General features: G+C 36.2%; 1 protein-coding gene across 1 annotated transcript in view; it reads left to right on the top strand.

Moving 5' to 3' along the window:
- Adgrb3 (adhesion G protein-coupled receptor B3) overlaps positions 1-10,613 on the top strand; it is a 719,524-nt gene that overhangs the window by 175,956 nt on the left and 532,955 nt on the right. The gene's annotated exons all lie outside the window — the stretch shown is intronic.

The raw sequence follows: 10,613 nt of genomic DNA, 5'->3' as shown, positions 1-10,613 counted from the left end.
GGAGGGAGGGAGGGAGGGAGGGAGGGCAGTCAGGCTTCTATATGCTCCTTCTGGAGATCTATATAGGCTAGAAACAAGTCCCATTACTCAGGATTAGTTTATAGCCCACCTGAAGAAATAGATACAGGTTTATAGAAGGGATTATATATTTCTTTGAAAAAATGCTTTGGTGACCTATGGGGTCATTGCTGTGTTTCTGCATGCCAAACTGTCCCCTGAGTGGATTTAGAGGTCAGAACCACCCAGGCACTTCACTTCTTCGTCTTTGATGGAGCAGAAAGCCACAGTAAAATGATCCAATGGGGTTTAGATATATCTATTATAACCACTGCCAAGCCTTACCTTCAGATGCCCGTGAGGAACCTCATCAAAGTGGGTTCCCAGGGCCGTTTTGATAGCTATTGCCTTGATTCTCAATCTCAATTTTGTAGCACTAAAGTCTCTACTTTTATGTGAAAAAAGAAAAAAGGAAAGAAAGATAGCTAGAGAAGGAAAAGCAGTATTGGGAAAGAAAACATGTACAAGGAAAATGCTTGTCTAGGAAATCTAGGGACAGGCCAGCACCATGGCAGGCTGTGGGTCAAAGCTACCCATGGCCTTAGCAGTGTCTGTCACATCTCCCTTGTCTTCTTTAAATGGAGCAATTGTCACTGACAGATGGGGAGTACACCATATATGCCTAGGTGATATTGCCGTAGCTGCTTCGCTTTCCTGGATGACTAGGTGAATTAACTCTTAGCTATGGAGCTGGGAAAACAGAGATCCGGAGAGCACAGTGACAGCTGCTTCTATTTATTTATTTATTTATTTATTTATTTATTTATTTATTTATTTATTCTCTTTTTGCACTCAGTATAATGTCACTGCAGGACATAGCAGTGACCAGAACAAAAAGTGCTCATGAACTTACTGGAGCTTACTGAATTTCCTAATTTCTTTTCCCATTCTACAATGATGACATTAGTTTTTCAAATTCTAGCAGCTACAAAGTAAGCAAAAGTAGCAACACGGTTTTGGTCGACAAACTATTTTGTTATTAAAAATAAATGATTATAGTCCAGTCAAATGATTTTTACAGGGACCAGGATCCTGAAATTTTGAATTTTAGATTTCTGATTGGTTTGCTGGTTTGCTTTATTATGCAGGTTGTATATCTTTTCCTAAATTATATACTGACCTGCAAAGTGTTGCTGTGATGAAGCACCATGACCACAGCAACTTATGGAAGGAAGGGCTTACGTTGGGCTTATGGTTCCATAGGGATGACTACATCAGCACCTTAGTAGCAAAGCCTAACAGCAGGCAGGCATCGTGGCTGGAGCAGCAGCTGAGAGGCCATATTCCAAGCCAGAAACAGAAGGCAGAGAGGTCTTAGAGTAGCCTGCACCTTTGGACTCTCAAACCCTGTGCCAAAGGGCATCCTTCATCAAGCCACACGTCCTAAGCCTCACCCAGCAGCCACTGCCTGACGACCTGGTATCTGAATAATCAAGACTATGAGCAACATCTATTCAAACCACTGTATCAACAAAGTGGTGCAGATTACTTACTGGGTCTGTTTATATTTATTTCCATGCCATATCATGTCATCAGAAAATCTTTTGGAAGCATCCTACAAAGACACATAAAATATTAATCAAAATTAAGTAACTACAGGGACTAAAATAAAAGTACAGCTAGGCTAAAGATAGTGATTTGTGCCTGTAATACCAGCACTTGGGAGGCTGCAGCAGGCTGATAAACTGCAAGTTTAAGAGCATCTTGGAATTCATGATAAGATCCTGAGCTTAAAACAAACAAACAAAAACCACAACAAACAAGGAAAGTGGAGCCAAGTTGGCTGGTTACTAGAAGTTAAACAATACCAACAACAACCCACCCATTAACTTACATGTTCATGAATGAGAGAAACATATATGCTTGTTTAATCTCTTCCTTTATTTTCCTGTGGATAGCCATTAATGGAATGATCCAAATTAGGAATGCTTCTGTAGTCTTTGTTGCTATGAAATGGAAAGGCATAACTTTGCCATCATATAATGTAAATTGCATAGAAACTTTCTATCCTTTCTTCTTGGGAATTTCAATCCAACCATATTCTCTGTAGAGTCAAGTGGCATTCTATTCTCTTGGCTACTGTCTGACTCAACATAAACAAATGAAATAAAAGTAATTAGGAAAACTCTAAATGGCAAGTTCAAAATGAATGGGTGTATAATTACATGTGGAAACAAAGAGAGTTAAGGCAAGGAGGAAGAAAAAAGCAAGAAAAATGTGACATTAAAAGCATGAATAATTTAACTTATTTAACTGAAAAATTAAATCCAAGCACATACATAATTCCTTAAAAATATAAGCAAATGTTTGTTGATAAAATCATAGAACTAAAGTGTATAAATTTTAAACGTAAGAATGGGAATTATTTTTTAATTACCTTAACAAAAAGCAATCATAAAAAATGAGAGAAAACCGTAAACCAACCTTTCCTGCCAGTTACTCAGTCCAAGGTTCTATTTAATTTATCTTATACCTTTGCTACGTGTGTGTGTGTGTGTGTGTGTGTGTGTGAGAGAGAGAGAGAGAGAGAGAGAGAGAGAGAGAGAGAGAGAGAGAGAAGAGAGAGAAAAATTATAGTTTTTCCACTACCATCAATATAGCAATATTGTTTCAAAACTCAGAAGGAAAACAATCCCATTTTGAAGAAATGTTAAACAAGGATAAATGGAAAATTCACATTTAACAGCATCCCTTTAAAAATAGCTGCTAGGGCTGAGAGAAAATAAAGCACTTACTACCCAAGCCTGAGATCCTGAGTTTAAGGGCCCCAAACCCACCGAAAACCTAACATAGTAGAGGCATCTGTAATATTGGTGCAAACCTACAAGGAGATGGGCAGCAGAGGCAGGGCGGACCTCAGAAGCTAGCTGGATATCTGACCTCACATCCATGTCAGTGGACAAGAGAAACCCTGACTCTATAAAGGTAGGCAGAGAAAATGAAAACAGAGGGTTGACCTCTGACTTCCTTAGCCACAAACATACACACACACAGGCACTCATGCTGTGAGTGAGGGTGGGCGTTGGGGTTCTCTGGAAACACCAGGGCTAGCAAAGCATCAATCCATGTGAGGCAAGAAAGAAATCTGATTCAATATGTCTCCGTAGCCAGTGCTGGTGTACACTTCAAGGCCTGATACTGAACTGTGCTGTTCCTTTTAGACGTATTTAAGTGCGGCACAATTATGGGGGGAAAAAGTTTTCAGCCGATACTTAACTAAATCCAGTGTATAATGAAGCCTAAGGATGTTTACAATGAAGCTTGTAACAAAAGACATATGATTTCTTCCATAAATATGTGTTCTACTGACTTGTAAACAATGCTCGAGATAAGGGTAAAATATGTTAGTGTGAGGAAGCCATAGACTGGCCATACAGATCGCACAGAGGTAACCTAGGTTATTATAAAGTACATGTGACATCTTCCATCAGCATGGGTTCTATTGACTAAGAAACAATGTTCAAAATAAAGTTCTAGGGAGGAGGAATCCTAATAATAATAATAATAATAATAATAATAATAATAATAATAATCCTTATATAAAACTCTGAGAGATTCAGGTGTGGCCTGACCCCACATCTAGCAGAGCTCCACAGGCTGTTAACTACATCCTTTCTCAAGCCTCCGGGCAGAAGACAAATATACATGTCTTCCATTGAAGAAAAGACCTGTGTGTTTAACATTACCAAATTCTCTGGTGTTATTTGTGCATCATGTCCTCTCGAAGCCAAACCTGCTGAACATATATATCATATATATAAAATATGAAGGGAGAAAAATGAAAATCTTTTAATGAAAATATTTTACATTCTGAGGGAAAATATCATAGTTACAAGACAATGTCATTTTGTACTTCTTGAGTACCATCCGCAGTGTTTCATTCGTTTGAACAGAATCTTTCTCAGACTCATAACATTTTTCCAGGACTCTTATATAATTCCACTAAAACATCTTTAGACTTTTCAGTGTGATATACTAAGCCATAATTTCCAAATAAGTAGAACATAGAAATATTCGGACTGAGGATCACAATCATATAACCAGCGTTTATGTTTGTGTGATGAAAGTTTCCTCATCTTTTTGTGTATTATCACTACTTTCTAAATTTAAAGATAACTCAGGAAGCATGGCTTATTTGCAAATAATAGTCTCTTTGAGATTGTATTAGTATTCTGTAAGTTTTCTATTGCTTTTGGAACATGGACAGTTCAAAGATATTTTTGACTTTTGATGTATCTTCCTTGTTAAGGGAGAGGCCATATCTGAAGTTTGTGCGAGGAGAGAGGAAAAAGCACAGATTTCTCTGCCAGCATGACTATTGAGAAATACATAAGCGCCAAAGCTTAGCAACTGACTGCACTATTGGAGGCGTTTGTCAAGGTTGTGCAAAAGCATAATATTTGCTTTGATCTTCAGGTGAGAAATGGTCTTCAATCGTGCAAAAGGGCTACAGGAAAAATTCAAAGGTCCTTGAACTAAATTGTCACCAGTAGAAATGAATCATAATTTTTAATATTTTAAAAGATGCTCTGTAGGAAATTTACAGGAAAGACCAAGAAAAAGTCTAACTTACATACTTAAACCTATGATTTAAAAGTTCACTGCCAATCTCCATTTTGGTCTGCAGTAGAGAAAAATAAAAAACAAAAGCATACTGGCTTGCTGACCTTCATGTGCATTAGTGTTTAATACCTTAATAACCCAGAGCACACTCGTAAATAATCTTTAATTGGACTCAGCTACTGAACACTGGGATGTTAGTTTTTGTTGCACATTTACTTCTAGTTCCTAGAGAAAATATTTCTATATGTTTTCAAAATGTATATAATATTGAAAATTAAATATGAAAATGTAAAGCCTTCTTTCTAAAGCCACTCTGTTAAAATTAGCTCAATACCATCTTTGCATTTCTCCTCACAACAGTTCTAGCCCTGTCTTCACGACCATAGCAAGATCTTTGCACACGGGGGACAGGTAGATGGATGCATGATTACATAGGCTTGATTTATTTTGAGGAAATGGTAACATGCATGCTACTTTAGATAATAGTTTGATACTTCGGTTTCACTTGAGTTATTCAGAAGACAACAAGCTGTTAAACACTGTCTCCAGAGAGGCTCCTGAGAGTGCCTGACAGAGGCGAATGCTCTCAGCCAACCATTGGACTGAGCACCGGGTCCCTAGTGGAGGAGCTAGAGTAAGGACTGAAGGAACTGAAGGGGTTTGCAGCCCCATAGGAGGAACAATAATATGAACCAATCTGTACCTTCAGAGCTCCCAGGGACTAAACCACCAACCAAAGAGTGCACATGGAGGGACCCACCGCTCCAGCTGCATATGTAGCAGAGGATGGCCTTGTTGGACATCGAGGGAGGAGAGGCCCTGGGACCTGTGAAGGCTCAATGCCATTATAGGGAAATGCCAGGACCAGGAAGCTGGAGTGGGTGTGTTGGTGAGCAGGGGGATGGGGGAGGAGATATGGGGTTTCTGCAGGGGAAACCAAACCGGGAATGTATTTACATTACATTTGAAATGTAAATAAAGAAAATATCTAATAAAAATGTAAAAATTTTTAAAAGGAGAAAAAATGGGAGTAACAACTGGCAGAGAAGCAAGCTGAGTAACAGACGATAGGCAAGGGTATGGGAGATGAGAGAAGGGAGGTGGTTACAAGAATATTTTATCAATGTCAGTTTTTCACTTGCCTGATCCAATTTTAACCCTGTTTGTCTCATTTTTATACGTAAGTGCTTTTTGTCATGTGAGCAGTGCATGGTTTTATTTTTATATTGCTCAAATGTAAGGCATTTGCTTTCTCTATTAGTATTTCTCTATGGATCTGGATTCAGGGGGTCTCACCCTGCCTTCCACAGTGAGCCCAGGGTCCCCACATATTTGTTCACTTTTCTTCTAACTGGATGGTTTTCATAATTAGTTGAACATTTTATTTTATTTTTTTTACTCAAAGCAGTGTGTAGCCATTGTATTGTCTCTGGTATTTCCTTCAGAATACCTGTCTGTAACCATGAAACAGAATCGGCTTATCCATGTAGAATGGTTATAGAATTTTTGGTTCATTTCCCCATAGGCAGATACAGTCTCGGTCTTTCCTCCTTTGAGTCTTAGGACTGTATGTGTGATCTTATTCTTTTACTTTGTGTTTCTGGGGATCGTGTGAGTCATGTTGTTCAGTTGGTTTTATAGGCTGCATGAACACCGGCCATTAAATAACAGATTAACTTGAAATGTAGTATGTCCTTTAATGTGTAGACTCATTCTTTATACGGGAATGGTTGCAGGTTTAAAATACATTCCTTGCACTTGGGCAGTCTCTAATTTTTGGACATGAATTCTATTTTTGGTTTATTCCTTTCAGATCATTTTCACATCTACTTCCTTGCTTCTAATCATTTTAATCCTTTTTATTAATAACAAACTAAAGCTCAGTATATAAATCCCATAAAACTTACTTGACTTTCATTCGAGCCAGTCTGTTTTAATATATCTAATCGTGTACTGCTATATAAAATAGATTGGGTTCTCAGTCTCTGCTTAGAAGTCTTTAATTTTAGTTTTACACAGTTGTTTCACTTTGTCATTGAGTTTGTCTTGTACAATTCCTATTCTTAATATACTATCTTGTAATGTCACACTGGAGCCATGCCTTGTTTGCCTACTGTTAGGACCTTAACCATCCTTTCTTCGTGTTTTCTCTGTCCGGTGAGGAGCTCCATGGAGCGTTTCTGTCTGCCCTAGAAAGATACTGCTGGTCTGTTTACTCTCTTCCCGTGCATCTCAGACTAGTTGTCTTTCAAAGCTGTGGTGAGAATATGCTCCTTCTCTGTGTATCTGATGCATCTTTATCTCCAGCTGCGTTTCTTACTAACCTTATCATTTATTTGACTGTTGTATTCATCAATCTTACATGAATGCTGTTAGAAAATATTTTCAGCACTTAAATTGTTTCTACTCATTTTATTTGGTGAAGAAAATCCTGATATTATGAACCTCTTCGCCACATTAACGCAAAAGGTTCTGCGTTGATAGTCTAGGTTCTGTGTGTACATTTTATAATGATTTCCCACAGGTAACACTTAGTTTACATGATTATCAAGTTTCTGATGCAGTTATGTTGGTTGATTCATGGCATTGATTTTTATTAATTGTAAAATCTCTCTCATGTTTAGGAATAATGCTAATCATAGCCCTCAAAAAGCTGATTAAGAATGATTCAGTGACAGAATCCTTCTACAGAATGAGTTCCTGACTCAAAAAGTAAAGCATCAGTCACTCATTATGGAAAGATATTATGCTGCAATAGGGTGGTCTTTAAATGTATCTGAAATGTTTCCCTTTATAGAAGTAAAGTACCTTTGTAATCTTTCAGCACAGTAAGTAGATGTTATCATGCACTTCTTAAGCTCACAGAGACAGTTCTTTCTCTCCCTTTGTCAATTAACAAAAAACCTAAGAATTTAATTTTCATTTACTTAAGAAGCTGACATTTTTCACTTTTTAGATTGCATATATACTGTCTTTTGATGAATTTCCTGCTCCAACCTTGGTCATTCTAATTTATTGCTGTAGGATTTTAAACCCTTGCCCTTTAATATGGTTGTTAATTTACTCACCCATTAAAAGTTATTTTTAACTCCTCTTAGAGATTTTGAAATGACATCTTATGTACTTATGCATTAAAATGAATCTTAATTATGAATATTCAGACTTATCTAGTTATTTAGTACTAGCCTTGAACACTGTATTAAACTAATGTTTGTTATTTATGTCTTTTATTCTTAATAAATATGAAAGGATGGAGGGGAAACCAAGAAAGGGGATAACATTTGAAATGTAAATAAAGAAAATATGTAATAAAAAAGTAAAAAAAAAAATTGAAAGGATTTTCAAGAGGCTGGAAATAAGTATATAATAAAATTATCATATATTGAATAATTATTCAATTAACAATACATTTTTCAATACTTAATAGAAATGAAACACAGTAATGGATATTTATTAAAATATTCAAATTTTATCAAACATTGAGGAAAATATTGCCAATACATATATAACAACATGTCTATCATTCAGGATTATAAATAGAAACTTTAGTTGTCAAAAGTTCATAGAGGACACATAACCTTGCCTTCTTTAAGAGGTTAAAAAGGAAATTTTGCTTTCATTATACATTTTCATATAATTTTTTCAAATATTTTTACAATGTAAGAAACTAGTAAAAACTATATCAACATCTCCCCTTGTTTTAATGTTGTCAACAATTTTTTTCCCTTTAATAGAAATCTGTAGCCTTCAACTCTGCCCACAGAACAAGCACAGGATGTCAAAGATGAAGTAATAATTTACGTGGAAGTGAATTAATGCTGTCTGCAAATCATGTTAAGTTTGTTAGAATTTTGTCTAAAGTAGAAAACGTTGGCTCTGCGTATAGAATAGTAAGTTACTTCTTTAGACTCTGTGGATCTTGTTACCTCTGTGATTGGAATGTTAAATAGTAAGCCATGTGCCCTTCTCAGAAGCAAAAAGTCTTTACTGACCAGCTCTGATGTTTATCTCCATACATAAAACAATGACTAGAATTAAGTTCATGTTTTCAGGACTCCAAAATTTTCCTCCAGGGAATCTTACTCATTAAAATTTGTAATATATTTTTATCCATGGGCAAAATTTTAATCTTTCATTTAATCATGATAGGCTGTAGCAGAACGAATTATGATGTATATTTGTATAATAATATCTGACAAAGAGAAAACATTTTGAAGAAAAAGCAATTAAGATATATCGTAGTTGAGTGTAAACTTAATAACCTGCATTGTCTCCAAAACATTTGAAAGCATGATATTTAATAACCATGAGTTTGAAATAAATGAATGCTCTCATTCATTTTTTTGAAAAGCATTTAAAATGCTTTTCATTCTGTGCTGCTTCTTACCTTCTGAAGTTAAACTGAAACAGTTTTCATTAGTGGAAGTAATATAAAATATTATTAAATAGAGTAACCATCAGCAATGGGGAAATGGGCTAAAGTCATAAATTTATTTTGATTCTTAATTCATTTTCTGTTTTTATTTTTTGTCTCTTTCTGTGTCTGTCCGTTTCCTCTCTGTCTCTCCCTCTGTCTTTCTGTCTCTATCTCTCTCCCTCTCCTTCCTTTCCCCCTCACCCTTCTTTGTGTTTGTGTGTGTGTGTGTGCATGTGCACGTGTACAGGGGTATTTTCATATCCCAGGCTTGCCTAGACCTTATTAAACCAAGAATTACCATAACATTCAGATCCTGTTTCCCATCCTAAATGCTCAGATTGTATAAATATGCCAATACACTCAATTTAGTTGTTAGGGACCAAACCTAGGGGCTTTATGCACATGGGCATGTATTTTTCTGAGTTACATCTCAGCCCGAAGTCTTCAATGATTTTTTTCAATATGTTGATTTTAAGCAGTCATAGAATTCACCCTTAATCACATGTATTTTGTTGGGAGTACAGTTAGTACCTGTTCACCTATTTGTTAACTTGAGTTCTATTTCATTCAAGAGTTATGAATAAATCCTGTCAGAAGCCAGGCTAAAATTAAGCCATCATGTTTGAAATAATGGAGAATGGTTTCTATAATGCTCACTTAAGTTTAAATAAATGTATACATGATAACAAATGTGAGAGCTATGATTTTATTCTTATTCTAGAACCAAGAGCCACTGATGTCCCCAGACGTGTATGTGCAAAGGGAAATTTATTTTTTATACCCAGTCATGTGCAGATCTTTTATTTTCTTAATCCCGAGCCAACCACTATATTTATTATTTCTACAGTCATCCTAAAGGTTTTTCATCTTTTTCATCAATCCCTGTGTGTGCAGGGTTGTTTCCTGGTGTTGGAAAGTCTTTGTAGATCTCTGGTCAGGACTCATCATTGTCTGGAATTGGCTTGTCTATTTATTTTGCATCATTTCAGATTGAAGAAGTGAGCATCTGGTGGAGATACTAATCATGTTGGGAACTGCCCTCATTATATTAAGCAATAATAAGGAAATGGTACTGTGTTGACACTTGTCAAGGTTAAAATATTAATTTTTACCCACTGCCTATCTCACTCCAAGCTCCATTCTCTCAGCCACCAAAGCTGGGGAACAACTTTCTCCCTATGGTTTTAATGGCTTATATTTGTGATTTGATACCTTACTCTGTTTCATACAAAATCTTAAGACCCCATGATCTTCCTAGCTCTCTTTATCTATCTGGGTAGGATATTGTGTGCAGTATCTATGAGCTGGTTACCATGCTCTTGCATGACCTCATTCCAGAGATTTACTTCTTATACTTTTACACTCAGTTCTGTACCCATGCTTGCCTCTATCTAAAGAGTTATAGGACAGTTGTTATAGAAAGAAATTTAATTGGTTCCAAGATTATTCAAACACAAAAGCCCAAGGTCTATCTTTCTTTCTTTCTTCCTTCCTTCCTTTCTTTCTTTCTTTCTTTCTTTCTTTCTTTCTTTCTTTCTTTCTTTCTTTCTTTCTTTCTTTCTTTCTTTCTTTCTTT

The sequence above is a fragment of the Mus pahari genome, chromosome 5 (assembly GCF_900095145.1).
Source record: "Mus pahari chromosome 5, PAHARI_EIJ_v1.1, whole genome shotgun sequence".
Classification (NCBI taxonomy): domain Eukaryota; kingdom Metazoa; phylum Chordata; class Mammalia; order Rodentia; family Muridae; genus Mus; species Mus pahari.
Note: the sequence above shows the minus strand (reverse complement) of the source record. Positions and strands in the feature narration are given on the sequence as shown.